This window comes from Euprymna scolopes, chromosome 1 (genome assembly GCF_053919585.1).
Source record: "Euprymna scolopes isolate OS-2025 chromosome 1, ASM5391958v1, whole genome shotgun sequence".
Taxonomy (NCBI): domain Eukaryota; kingdom Metazoa; phylum Mollusca; class Cephalopoda; order Sepiida; family Sepiolidae; genus Euprymna; species Euprymna scolopes.
The window spans coordinates 114,286,609-114,300,069 of NC_136482.1; the positions used below are offsets into that span (position 1 = coordinate 114,286,609).

The 13,461-nt window shown below is 32.3% G+C and overlaps 1 protein-coding gene across 3 annotated transcripts in view; it reads left to right on the plus strand.

Annotated features, from left to right (window-relative positions):
* Positions 1-13,461, plus strand: part of LOC145266508 (cytochrome P450 7A1-like) — a 153,548-nt gene that overhangs the window by 117,916 nt on the left and 22,171 nt on the right. The window contains exon 1 of one of the 3 annotated variants that reach the window (XM_080122545.1): positions 8,377-8,884. The exons of the other annotated variants lie outside the window; for them this stretch is intronic. The gene's annotated coding sequence lies outside the window, so the exon portion shown is untranslated. Of the gene's footprint in view, positions 1-8,376; positions 8,885-13,461 lie in introns of those variants that run through there. 3 annotated transcript variants of the gene reach the window in all.

Genomic DNA, 13,461 nt, shown 5'->3' on the forward strand with positions numbered 1-13,461 from the left:
AGTTTACGGCTTCTTTCGTTCAAAGAATTTTGTTTTCATAAAATAAAATAAAAATTATCTGTATAAACAAATACATGTAAAATTTACATCTATTTTCGCAATATAGTTTCAAATTTATAAGATCTTCCAAGTATTCAGATTCCACAGAAAAGAAATGGTTTCGCTAGCCCGCTGGTGGGTTTCATGAGTGTTTTTTTTTTTTCACCCCAATATAAAATTTTCAAGACTTTTTTTGTCACTTGTGCATTTTAGATTTACTAAACAGATTTGTTGTTTTATGGTTGAAGAGTTTCACTAAAAACAAGCTAGAGACAATTCAAAGAATTGTTAGTTTCGTGAGCTTCTTTGAAAAAACAAACGAGTATATTTAGTTTACAAAAAGTAAATCGTTATGTGAATATCTTTTGAATTATAATATTTTTGTTTTTATAACATAACTAGCACTCCGCCCGGTATTGCCTGGTCGTAAAATACGCTTAAATATGATATTTATTTAAAGCAGATTTCGTATTTATTATATTATATTGGACCGAATATATAGTAAAGATTTTAAAAGTAAAAAAAAAAAAAAAAAGACTCGTGCGTCACCATCGAGAATCGAAACCAAAACGTTTAGCTTACAATTTACTTTTCCTTTGATGTTAATACCTGAGCTATGGCATGTTCGCTACAAAGCTAAAAAATTAAAACATGAACCAATAGCTATTACGTTACGCATGCATATTCGTAATGCTGTCGTTCGACCTTCGGCTGGCAAATTCCATTTCCACACTCTTGCACCGATTTCCCTCAGCTAAAACCCAAACATAAAGTTCCCAGTGGTTCTAATTTCCTATATATTAGGTGTCATGTCTGTAGACCAAAAACTAGCAAAGGAGTTTGGTAGGTAAAATTTAAACACACACACACACACACACATATATAGGTTCGTTTTTTTACTATAACTTTTTACGCAAATATTACGCAAGTATAATTTATGTAGAATATCTACATGAATATAATTACACATAATACTTAACTAAAGTTGATCACCCTCTAAGAAAACTGAAGAAAAACTAATAGGGAATTAATTAAAATGAAACAATATGCATATCAGCTAGATCTATTGCAGGTGAATACAATTCCACAACCATATATAACAATTTTTTTTTTTTTTTAAATAACTAGAAAAAAGTTGGGTTTTTTTTTATATATGAATTTTAATACACACGCCCCGAAAAATAAAGAAATATCAGAGTATAGATTCTAATTTCGAAATAAATTAGACATTTTTTTGTAAATTTTTAAAATGAAAAATCTAAAAAAAAAAAAAAAAAAAAAAAAAAAACGAACGAATGAAAGCGATCATATTTAAAAATGCACGACTAAAATTATCGATTTTTTTTTCTACAAAATTAAGTTTTCGTAAAGCATCAAAATAAAAGTTATCGCTTTCAACAATCATTATTGGAATGCGTGTAACATTTTAAAACGAATGTTTTAAAAAACTTCTTGATTTGTTTCCCCTTCTTCCTAATGGAATTCTTCAAAAGTGAAAACAAAAATGTTCCAAACCTAAAATATACAAGTGATCTTAAGTAGAATCGCTTTTAGTGTTAAAATGCATTAAAAAAAATAACTTTACTCCGCATGTCAGTTAGCCTCGTCCAAAATGTAATTTCTACACACTTCTATTGAATGTTGCTATAAAATTAAATATGTAAGCTTGTATTCGCTACAAAATATACACGGTATTACCTAATTGCTGATTTTATTTTGATTGTATTTTTACTCCAAACAAGGCACAGTACCATTATAATGTAGGGGGCTACTACCGGGGACAACATTTGCAGGGACACTCTGTAGGGAGTTGAGCAGCAATATGTATGTTTCCATTATACTTGAACTTTTGCATGTACGTACAATCATTGAAGAAGGGAGTAGGGAGGGAATTCCAAAGTCTAGCAGTCCCAGGGAAAGAACTAATAGAGTAGATGGTTTTCTGTTATCTAGGGATCTCTGATCTGTAGGTGTGAGATTTAGCGGTTTATGTTTGACAATAGTATTTATGTCGGGGGTGTTTTTAAGGTGTGTGTGTAATATATATATATATATATATATATATATATATATATATAATATGCACACGCTAAACCAAGTGCAAAGGAGATTCAAACAATTGCACTTAAAGGGACGGTTAGAATCTTAAAAAGATCTCTCGGTTGGAGTGTCAAAAATAGCAGGTGTATGTTTGGCATCTGGTAGGATGCCCCAGCGCTGGCTTAAACAAAATGATAAGAAAAATGAAAAAATAGAGAGACATATATATAGACATGTATATACTTTACACTTTCATGTATATATATATATATACACACGTGTATACATATACACACACACTTGCATATATGTGTACATATATACACACATGCACATACGTGTATATATATATATATATATATGCACGCACGTACATACTTTCATGCATATATATAAATATATATATATATATGTGCATGCACTTGCGTCTATTTATATATGTATATACACACACATACAAACTTTTAGGTTTTAAGTACTTTGAAGCACTTATCATTAAATAATTGTTTTAAGAATTAACTCATTATTTTTTTACGGTGCGACTGCGAAGTTGAATCGTTTATTAAATCTTACAAATGTAATTTATTTTTGCTAACGAGTTACCGCCAATCAAGGCCCAAAATACACTAGAGGGCAGGTTTATGCGTCTACACCAGATGGACGGAACGATAAACACTCAGCTGAATGTTATTCAGTAATAATATATCTCAACAAGAATGTTAACGAAAAGACAGCCGCGCCGCGGTGTACCTAGCTGGGGAGTAGCCTCATAGTACTGCATTCTACAGACTCGTAGTTCTTGAAAAGAAACCCTCTTAGCTCCGTATGAAAAAATTATATATATATTTTTTTTTCAAAGTTTGTAGCTAGATGCGTTTTAGCTGGAAATTTCTCCCGCAAGCATATTGGAGCTCAATCGAGTATCTATATATGAAAATAACGATACTTAAGAAAGAGTAACACCGTTTCAACTGAGAGAAAGAGTTTGTAGGAACAGATATTAGTCGAGATAAAAAGTAATGGCAATATACTTGTTTCATTCGGCTAAGTAGACAAGTAATCGCTATTTATTTATTTATTTATTTTAGAATCGGAAAAAACGTCAAAGTGCGTTTTTCCGTTTCTGTAATTTGTTTTCGTTTTTTCCGCATCTATTTTTATTTATGATTTGACATCCATGAGTTTTTTCCCCGTTTAATATCAAGTAAAGTCTAAGTGTACAGCTTTAGATTGAGAATTATGTAAGAGATGTGTTTATGTTGAAACCTATTTTTCAGATAAGTATTCTTTGTACGGGGGGAATGTGAATTTAATGCTAATAGTTTATATAAAACTGTGTGTGTGTGTGTGCAGATGTACAGGTGTAAGTGTGCGTGTGTGCAGATATATTATGTGTACGTACATATATATGTGCAGGTGTTTGTGTAGCTGTCTATGTGATGCAGATATCTATGTACACGGGCAGACACACACACACACACACATATATATCTGTCGATGGATATAGATGTTTTTAGGGGTTTTTTTTAATCAAGTTTCTTATTTTTTGTGTTTTCTGGGCATGAAGCATCCTGCCGGATGCCAGATATTCACCCGCTTATTCCAGATACTCTTACCATGAAATTTTTATATCTTATATAAGGTGTATGTAGATGTTTATATTTATTTAATGCTAATGCAAGACATCTATTATAAATTAATCAATGTATACAATTAATTGAACACGTGTAGTTTTTGTCATTTGGTTGGTGTATATACTTGTTTCACCGGTATACGTGCGTAATGACTAGAACAGATTTAAGAATTGAACTGTGTATAACTACATAAACGCCAACGACGGTATTCATACGACTAATCACGCACACCTAATTCTATAGAACTCGATATTATTCTAAAGCTGAATTAATCAACGCTTGTTTCCCCGAAGGCCTTTTCCTCTATATAATTTAATCACATGAAACAGTTTACAGTTTTCAGCAGATTTAGGATTGAGATATATATTTGAGAGAACTTCCATTTTTAAGTGTTCTAATTAGCGGCAGAGATCACCAACTGACCCATCGGTTACCTATCTATCACTCTCGTCCTCTCTCTCTCTCTCTCTCTCTCTCTCACTGCTTATTGTTAGGCTCATCCGCTCTTATTTCATAGAGTATCAATCATTATCGCTTTTGTCGATGTCTTTGCCTGAACAGTCGAAGGTCATACAGAAATAAAACTGATTGAAATAGCGCATTACTAATATAAAGAAATATCAACACTATTAGTAATATTATTTAAACCATAGATTTAAAGAAGCGGAAGAGGGTTCATATATCGAGCAGAAAAGGACTAAATTTGATTCTTTTTGTCTATTTGATTATATTCAACCTCTGTTTCACGGATCTAAAGAAACACGTGCTCAGTGGGTGATTCAACGGTTCACATTTCTTTCTCTCGCTCTCTAATATATATATATATATATATATATATATATATATATATATATGTGTGTGTGTGTGTGTGTGTGTGTGTGTGTGTGTGTGTTGTAAAATGAATATTGTGTAAAAAAAGCAATCACTTTGAAATCTGCTACTGTCATATTTTAATATTTCTCTTACGTCAATTTCCACCATAAGCTTGGGAAAGGTATTAACCCATATATTCTCCCTTGTATAGAAAAATAGTAGGGTAGACTACACTCTCCAACCTTTGTTGTTCACCTAATTTATATGAAAGACGGTGGCGAAGTGGATAACAACGCGGATTGAGATCCTGGGTGTACTAAGTTCAAATCCAGTTCATTCCACACAAAAAAACATTTTTGTCGAACCACAGTTGTTCTTGTGTCTAACCTTCTGCAGAGAATATGCATAGAATAAGTTTTTTGTCTGCAATACTGACCCAGCAGATGTGCGGTCAGTGATCGCGCAACTTTTGTCTCGCTGTAGACTTTCAAGCATGTCACCCTCGCTTGTTTAAAGTAGGGTTGGCTGGTATGCGCGAAAGTCCCCAGTAAAAGAAAAGTTGTACAATCACCAACCGCGTCGCTATTCTATCGGCATTGCCAGAGTTTGGTGTCAATGGACGTCCTCAACGACTGGAAACAGTGCCGTGATAAGCAGAGAATGTCTGTTCTTATTTACTTGTCCTACACTCACCCACCCACCCTCGTCTCCACGGGGGCACAGCAAGGCATAAGGTCGGTTTATGATGTGAGGAAAAATCCCGCGCTCCAAAACGGGTACTCTGGATTGCAACAACAATTTAAAAAATACTATAAAAACTTTTTCAGGAACCGGCAGCAGAAAAGACAAAATGGTGTTTATCTGTCTATTACCGCGCTGTTCTTGTTAAAAGTATTTTTATGTTAAATTCAATTATACATTGTTTTACTGGCAGACCGCCCGGCATTGCCCAGTCGTAAAATACGCGTAAATGATTTTTTGATTAATGCAGAATTCGTATTTATTATTACATTATATTGGACCCATAGTAATACTTTAAAAAGTTAAAAGAAAAATGACTCCTCCACCACTACCGAGACTCGAAACCAAAACGTTTAGCTTACGATGTACTTTTTCTTTTGACATTAATGTCTGAGCTATAAAAACATGTTTGCTGCAAGGCTAAAATTTAAAACCTTAACCAATAGTTATTACGTTACGCAAACATGTAATGCCGTCGATCGGCCTTCATCTAGAAAATACCATTTCTTTAATTCTCACTTTTGCACCGATTTCCCCCGGCTAAAACCCAAATATAAAGTTTCGCATGGGTTAGAATACCCTATATATTAAGTTTCATGTATGTAGACTAACACCTGATAGGAGTTTGGTAGGCAACATCTGTTAAACAAATATATAAACGCATACAAAAATATAGAAAGAGTTTTTTGTGTTCACTGTAACTTTTTTTACGCAAATATTACGCAAGAATAAATCATGTAGAATATCTGCACGAATACAATTACACGTAAATAGTTAACTAAAGATGATTATTTAATAAGAAAACCGAAAAATTAATAGGCAATTAATTGAAATAAATGTTTAAAAGATTATGCAAATTAGCTAGCTCTTTTGCAATTTCCACGATCCATGTATAAAAAAAAGTTGTATTTTCTTTTTAAATAAATAGTAAAAAGGGTTTTAATATGAATATTAATATACACACACACACACACAGCAAAAAAAAAATATGAGTATAGATTAAATTGTGAGTTGGAAAAAATACAGAATGGTTACAAAACACCCAACCCTCCCCATGTTAAGAATGGGTTTCTAAATAACGTTATTATTTCAGCGCGGTAACATAGATGCATGAGTGCCGACAAAATATAGCACCAGATCAGGTGCTACAATTTGTTCCTAGTAAAATAGACAAGGGATTTTTTTTTTTTTTACTTTCTCCTAGACTTGTCTGAAAAAAAAAAGGCCTGGATTTCTCAAGCGTATGTGGTTATCACAAAATCGAACCTATCGATCGGGTTTATAATTGTAAGTTCACAAATGACGTAAGTATAAGGAACAATTCATGTTTATATTTCAATTTTATATATTAAGGATAATTTGTTTGATGGAGAAGGAGTAACAATTTTATCACTTGTATTGTATTCTATTCCCAACCCTCAACCCTGTTACTGTCCTTAACTGCCGCGGAAAAGGGTTATTAGCCCCATCGTACACATTAATGTGGTTATTATAAGTTTAAATAAAAAGTTAATTTCCGATAAATTTTCTTTTCTTTTTTAAGTGCACAGTATATTTACGTGGCTTGACCACATGTGTGTGTGTGTGTGAACATTGTCAACATTCATTTAACACCAGTACATTTTGTTTATATATATATATATATATATATATATATAGGGTGACCAAAAAAAAACATAGAAAGTATATCTAGAACATATGCTGTACCTATTTACTATGCCTCCCCACGGGACAGAGTTATACACCAGGGTCGTTTTTTAACGTGAAGAAAAGGTACAAAAATAAAAATTGTCTCAGTCGTGAAGGATTTCTCCTCCAACGAAAGAGAACAAGAAATAGAAGTGCAGCATCTGAAGAACAGATACTACACTTTGATCTTGTCCCGAGGGCCAAGAATTTATGCTGTAGAACAGAGAAAAAAAGGCCAAAGACCCTAGTGTTTTGATGTGATGTTTTGAATATAATAAACTAGTTAGGACCAAAGTTTCATTTCATTCGTACAAAACACTAAGAAACATGGGCTAATTAGAGTTGGGGCCCGTTTTTTTTTGGTGGGGGTCACCCTGTGTGTGTGTGTATATATATATATATATATATATATATATATATATAAGTGTTGGGATGATTGATTGGGAACCGGAAAAATTTAAATGGGGGGTGGGGACAGAATCCGAAAAATAGGTGCGTATTTTCTGATATCAAAAACGATTCTATTGTATTTTTTTATATGATTTGTTTAAAGTAAACTCTTCCATTTGCTGGTAGTAATAATAAAATAATACATATTTATTGATTTTAGGCTACTAGTAAACCTTAAATCCACAGACCATCCCCCCAAAACTGTGTTTACGTTTGAAAAAAAGAAAGAAAAAAATATATATATATATATGCACATTAAACGTGAATTTTTTTACAGTATTCGGAAAGAAATAGCAATTTTATTGTAAAATATTTAGAGATTTATAAAGAATCGGAATTGTTAATTGTATCGGAATCTTAAATATTGGAATCGTCCCATCACTAATGTATTTATATAGTGTGCATTTACAAAAAGGGGGGGGGGGAAATCAACTTACATTTTGAAGAGGAAATGACGCTCTTCCGTTGTAATCGAATAAGTTTCAATAATATTATCTTTGATGAACCATAACGAGCACCTGTTCCTGATAGCAATGTAACGTATTTATAAGTAGCTATATTTATAAGCGAAAAAGTGTCTAATAGTGGTAAAAGCACGTATGTATATTTACGTTTGAAGAGCGTAAACACGGAAAAAGAAAATGGGTACCTGATGATTGTCGGCTTCCCGTCATGCGGTCGTCAGACCAAGAAGTTGGCCTGAGAAATCCAACCGAGGAAATTGATACCATGTCTGACGGATTTCCATGTTTACGCGCTCCAAACTCTGATAAAGAATACATCTTCCATTATCTTATCCGTGCAGTATACCGTTTCTTTTGTCTTGTTTTTCTCTCTCTATCTCTCTCTCTCTTTCTTTGGATATTTTAGTTCGATTTTATTTTTTTAACTCGGTCGTTTTTTTTTCTTTCTTTTTTTTCTTTTATTAAAAAAAAAGACTTATTTTTGTCTTTTTTTTTTTTCGATCGCCGTATAATTTTAATTAAACCTATCTATATTATCGCGCACGGTTTCCAAGACGCACCTATTTTGTTTTTGTCTCGGGTCCTTCTTCGGCTGAGCGTTTTCACACGTCAATTCCGTACGTGGGATGGTTTGTATGTATGTCTGTGTGTACACACACAATTAGAATGAGAGAAGGGGGGGAGGGAAGAAGAAATAAGAGAGGAAATGTTATCCTCCATATATTGCGTCTGTTAATTTTTATCTGAAATATCCGTTCCCCTCCACCTCCTGCTTCAAAACACTTGATAAAACAAAACAAAAAAACATAACAACCAAAAAATCCATTTTACTATTCGTGTATATATATCTCATTCAGTCCATATCTTGCCAAAATTTCCCGATCCCATTTCATTGGTCAATCTTAGTTGTTGAAAGACACGCCCACAGCGGCGAAAAGAATATAAAGTCAAGTTTGCAATTCACACTACACTATTCTACTCATTTATTTGGAAGTGAAACTATTTACATTACAAGTAAGTAATTCATTTTTCCCACATTTATTTTGACACGCTCACAGTTAGACACTCTTTAATGCCATTCATATTTCTCCCTCGCCTCATAGTTAATAAGTTTACTACTATAACAAAACTATACACAGTATATGGTTACGAGTATTCAATTTCATATCGACCAGACTGTATGTGACTTTCATACTCTGTTGTGAAAGCATTGCTTTTCATTACTTAGTGTTTATTTTTCATAGTCTCTCTCTCTCTCTCTCACATGTATGTGTTATATATATATATATATATATATATATATATATATATATATATATATATATATACTATTATGCAGTGAAATTTCGTGTAGTTATTGATACCGGCGGTTGCAATGCGTAGAAACTCCAACCGGTTTTGTTAGCAAGTACTTCAGCAGGTTCCCCATTATTTATCATTAGTTTAACTATGTATCTCTAAGGTACTTTCCAGACCAACTGATCAGAAGATCCACATTTTTTAAAACTGCCGGTATCGATGGCTAATAGTAGGTCGCTCTATAGCATAACGAGTAATAAGTACCTTACAAACGTAATTGAGTCCTGTGTCTATCGCTTTTTCTGTGTATATATATATATATATATATATATATATATATATATATATATATATATCTCAATACTTAAAATCGCCGACTGTCTTAACGGTCAAGTTTCGATCCCGGCTTGAGGCACCGGCTTGTCTAATTGCACTACGAGCTATGAAACGGCCAATCTCTGCATCACACACACACACACACACACACACACACACACACACACACACAACTATTTATTTTATTTAACTTTCTTTAACGAAAAAGAACATCTTACCACAGTAGAACTATATTTTCATCATATTTTTTCCAATCCGAAGTAGTCTTCGATTTAACTTTGTAGCGTCATTCAGAAATTAAAACCCGACAGAACGATTTTATTACATCATAAACACATTTTCTATAATTAAATTATCATCTGCATTTTTAATAAACACGCGCCTACAAAATACAATTAAGCCACGCTCTATTTATAGTCGTCCAACTCCAACACGAGTGTAACGCTGTATAGATATAACGACAGATAAACTGATATTGTCCGGTCAGTTGACTGACTTGTCAAACGCCGGCAATACGTAGCGATCAACAGGTCTCCATCCTACACAACTTTCATTGAGAACCTTGTCGTTATTGTCATACGCGCTATTTAGCCGGTCACGCCCGGTATTGATATAGAATGAATGAGGACCTAGGGGACAGTTCCGCTTCTGACCCTGAAATCCATATCAACAGTAGTTCTTTCTAATATAAAGAGATACAAAACTAACAAATCAATCCTAATACTAAACTAATACTGCTATTGGATTTCTTGTAAAAGGGAGAAGTTGTATGATCTTATCTTTGTATGAAAACTAAGACCTATATTGATATACCAACTATTATTTGTCATCAACTGTTTCGCTGTATATATTAATGTGTGTGCGTGTATATATATATATATATATATATATATATATATATATATATATATGCGTATTTATTTCGCGCTAACATGATCCACTATTTATTTTACGTATATGCGATATCCTCTCAATTGAGTAATTTTACAAAAACATAAATAAATCAGTAAATTGACTTCAACAAATAGTCCGATAGGACGATTACTATTACTTCTGCTATAGCATGTTTGATAATAGCAAAAACAAACTTTCAGCTGTTGGTACTGAGAGCGATCTGGTTCGTTCGTGCTTTGTGGTGTCTGGACTGAAAATGCGGACATGTTGTCTGTTGTTGTTTTTTTTTTAACCTTATTTAAGATCAAACCGTAGTATAAGTTATAACACCCTGTGATTGTGTGCGCTTGTGTTAATTTTTACCTTTTTACCGAAGATATTTAATCTCTAAATTGTCCTGGGACTTGATGGGATTCCTTTTTACAATTTTTTAATTCAGCGTTTTATAACATAAAAAAATACTTATTATTAAGTGCACTTTTTATTAGTCTGATGACTACAACGTTTATTATTATTGTAAATTCTCCTAATGGGTCATCTTTAATTTATTTATTTATTTATTTATTTATTTTTAGAGCAGCACTCATTTTTGTTGGAATTGCATTTATTGATTTTGTATTTTAAATCCACCTTTAGCTGCCGTTTTATATATATATATATATATATATATATATATATATATATATATAGTTACAATATATCACTACTTCCATCTAGTAGTTATACCTTACTTTTCTAACCTTTCTTCATATATACACACACAGATACAATATATATATATATATATATATATATATATATATAAACTATTAATAGAACATTGACTTATAATAGTGTACACTTTTTATATAGCAATAAACTAGATTGTCCGTTATATAGGAGAGAGAGATAGAAAGAACATTTACATACATTCGACAGGTGGTTGGTATGTTTTTACAGTAACCGTTTGATTAAAAAGAATACGTTTTACTGAGGATCATTAATATCTAATAGACGTGACATTTTACATAACATTTCCTTTAACCAGTTCTAACTTTCACTTGTATAACAAAGTCATTGACTTGCCTCTATCATTCACATGTTGAGAACTTTCACTTATTTGTCTATTTTCTTTAGAGGAACTAAAAAGAACTGATGAAACAAAAGTATCTGTAATTCGTTTTATTATTTTTAACGATTATTTCTATTGGATCGTTTTTTAATTTTATTTTACGCTCTATCTACTCTTTAAAGTTATGTAATGCCACCACAATTTTTTTTTTTTTTTTTTTTTTTTTTAGAAAACTAGTGTATGTGATTAATTGAATACAAGATTTAATCTACACATTAAGAGAGAACTCACACGTTTTCCTTTTTTAATCTCTGGTTTCAGATTTTATTGAGCATACTAACAAAATATTGGAATCGGCAGAGGTCTCATATAAACTATATTAAGTTTCTAAGACTAACAATAAGTAGAAAAGAAACACATTTTCTTTATATGTTTCATTCTCATTGACATAGGGAACCTGTAAAAGAAGTCCCCCAACCTAATCATATGCTTCAAAATTGGCCATAATCTTTTTAGTGTTTTTTGGTGTTAACTTGTATCTAGAAAAGCCTGGAATACTTGTACCTGTCAGGAGTCTATTTGCGAATTCTAGAAACCCTTTGATTAGGATGTGTGCCCCCTTCTTTTTCTTAAACAAAGGCCGACTAAGCATTGTTTACATGTCAAACGCTACATCAGTAGTGTTTGAGATGGGCGTATACTAAGGAAGCTGGCTTAACTCGATGGGCGAGATAAATCACCCCACAGATACAAGTACGAATAATGTTCCGATTCAATAACTACTTAAAAACCTTTGGGTGACCTCCTAACCCCACTTGATAGGTCTTGTAATCAAATCTCCTTGAACTTTAATTCGAACATTTTTAAGGAAAACATTTATACTATTAATACAATAGTTATCTCTCATATGGTTGCTAAAAATTCCTTTATAATTCCTTTTAATCAATATCCCAAATGTATCATTCATTTAATCTATCTTAGTTCTTGATTTTAGAATTTGATTCATAATTATGTCAGTCTATAAGAAAAAGAATCGGGTTGTTAAGTTTTTGAAATACAATATATATCTGTTCAATATCGTGAATAAATAAGTGTAAATTAAGCTTGATTAAAGCAGTGCTACTTCCATCTAATAGTTATAGCTTACTTTTCTAACCGTTCTTCATATACACACATATACCCATTAATAGAATATCTTTTTACATATACCCATTAATAGATATCTTTTTATAGTATATATATATATATATATATATATATATATTTGTTCTTTTACAATGTTGTATAATTGTACGCGTAATTACATTAAAGCTTAAGCAAACCTTTCACTACTTGACACAGTTGATTTTGTCAATACCATTAAGCAAAATATTTTAAACAAAATTGGTATCCTCATTCAAGTTTTGTGATCGGTTGAGCCTAAAATCGTTTCACGTATGGTCGATTAAAAAAAAAAAAAAAAGAAACTTCCGCAACTTATATATCCGTTTGTATCTATACCGACTATTGACCTCCTTGCTCGTGCAATTTGTTTTTCGATATTAGATTGCGTACTGCGTATCGACGTAAACTGGCCGATGCGCTTCATAGTTAAACAATAAAAATAACAACGCCTGCCCTCATCAGTGTTTCGAAATATCATCTAAAACCCAGTCCCAACATGACAGGAGACGTTGTCAACTATTCTTTACCTACAGTCACCTTGTTTGTTTGTGTGTCTGTATATATATATATATATTAGGCACCGCCAAAACTGGGGGGGCAGGTCAGTACTTTTTGACGGACCGTCTTTTTTAAAATCTACCAAAAATCAGGTAATTATCCGATCAATACGAAATTTTCAGCGATGGTTAGGAGAAGAATGAACTTTATAACAGTGTACTTATTTTTCATAAACGATATTTATATATATATATTTTTTTGCTTACAAACCCCCCCCTTGTTTTGAAGTGGGAACAAATATGCTTAAAATAATCATCTGAGACTGAAATCAACATATTGTGTTGTAAGG